Source organism: Dendrobium catenatum, unplaced genomic scaffold (genome assembly GCF_001605985.2).
Source record: "Dendrobium catenatum unplaced genomic scaffold, ASM160598v2 fragScaff_scaffold_416, whole genome shotgun sequence".
Classification (NCBI taxonomy): domain Eukaryota; kingdom Viridiplantae; phylum Streptophyta; class Magnoliopsida; order Asparagales; family Orchidaceae; genus Dendrobium; species Dendrobium catenatum.
The window spans coordinates 313,529-315,438 of record NW_021318878.1 but is presented as its reverse complement, the minus strand read 5'-3'; the positions used below and the strand labels follow the sequence as shown (position 1 = coordinate 315,438).

The window sequence follows — 1,910 nt, the reverse complement described above, 5'->3', positions numbered from 1 at the left end:
CCTAGAAATGATACAAGTCATTCATATCATACTCCTTCCAACCATGCTTGATATGTGAGTGGGGAGTAAACAGGTCAGCTGTGTGGACAAAAAAGGGAAACTTGAAATTAAAAAGGAAAACCAAGAGCATTTTGATAATAGCATGGACCCAAACTGATAAAGATAAAAGGCAGAGCCACCTTGAGGAAAAAACAACAACATAAGGAGTAAAGAAATTTAGATTAATCCACTCATATATTAAATAAGTAAATAAAACCAAAAGAAACAAATATGACAAAAAGCACAAAGACCACAACAAAATAGCAAATAGGCTAAGGTAGAACATAATTGACTCTAACATAAGGAAGTCCCAAACGGTCAAGCTAGCCATCCCCACAAGTTTGGTAGGAAGAGAGGACCCCATATATTCCACGAAATTCATCAAATTACAACCCAAGTCAGCTAAAAAATCAACAGCAACACTGCCTTCCCTATAAATGTGAGTTCTAGAAAAATTGATAAGCGACAGCCATTGCGTTTCTCTAATGATATAGAAATAAGAGGGATTAACATTAATTTTATCAGTAATATAATAAATCACAATCATAGCATCAACTTCAATGTAAATATTAGTAATCTATAAAGAAATACATAATTGTAAACCATACTTTAAAGCTTGAATTTCAATCACAATAGTAGTATGGACATCCGAGGGACCTGCAAAAGCCACAATAATTTGAGCGTTAAAATCACATATGAAACCACCACATCCAGCTTTCAAATTTTAAAAAGACCCATCATTATTGTGTTTGTAGAACCATGAGGAGGTTTAATCCATCTAATAGTAATGTCTTTAGGAGTATGGATATTAGCAGAAATATTAATACCAAAATGCTCAGCAATTTAAAAGAAGCCATTAAAAAAATCTCTATTGATCAAATTAGCCAAATAGAATTGTCTCACTTTACCCATAATTTTATAGATAATGGTCAGTGAATTCATAGTAATGTTCTCATTCTTCGACTCGTTCCTACTTTTTCAAAGGAACCAACAAATAATAATAAGTAAAATAACACGAATATGACATTTAAAAAGAATAAACCAATCTTGTGTGAAATTCTTAAGGTTGATAAAGTCCTTACAAAATTGGGTAGTAAAAACATTATCAAAATACAACCATACTTTGAGAGCAAAGGGGCAATTAGCAAAAATTTGGTTCAAATTTTCAATATGATAGGAGCATTGGAATTTTGAAACAATATAAAAATATTTCTGATTAGAATGGTATCCACCGGAATGTAATTATTAAAAGTTCTCCAAATTAAAAGAGAATAAGAGACCAGAATACCTTTTTTCTGAATGGATGAGAAAATATGAGAGTTAGGTTGCAAGTACATAATAGTATGCTAAGCATCTTTGAACATAGCTCCCATCGTTTGACATATTAAACAAAATACAATCATTCTTATCAAGTTGAAGAGGAACTTTCAAAATGACATTGATGAAAAAATCAGGCACCATTTCACTAAGACATCACATTCCAGGCCCCATCTTGAATAAAATCGGCAACTTTACAAGCACTAGTAGTATGGGTATTAAGTAAATTATCAATGAAAGAATAACCTAACAAATTGTCTTGCCAAAAAAAGATATCACTCCACCCCAACCCCTATCGAATGAAATTCTCAGCTTCCCATTTATGGAGCATAACCTTTTTCCAATTAAAAGAGTGCCAATTTTTTTGAAAAAAGTAGTTAAGAGGATATTTGCCAACAGAATATTTATAATCATACATAAAATTAGCCCAAAGGGTCTTTTTAGACCTTAAATTGAACTAAAGTTTATAAGGAAAACCAAGAGCCATGTCACCCAAGTTCTTAAAACCAAGTTAACCTTTATCTTGGACACAAGAACATTTATCTCAAGAAGCC

The 1,910-nt window shown here is 32.0% G+C and overlaps 1 long non-coding RNA gene across 1 annotated transcript; it reads right to left on the bottom strand.

Annotated features, from left to right (window-relative positions):
* Positions 1-215: 215 nt before the first annotated feature.
* LOC114579487 lies at positions 216-1,122 on the bottom strand. Its single transcript, XR_003700510.1, has 2 exons — positions 948-1,122; positions 216-696 (listed from the first exon to the last, which is right to left on the bottom strand). It is a non-coding gene; the product is annotated as an uncharacterized LOC114579487 (long non-coding RNA).
* Positions 1,123-1,910: the final 788 nt, after the last annotated feature.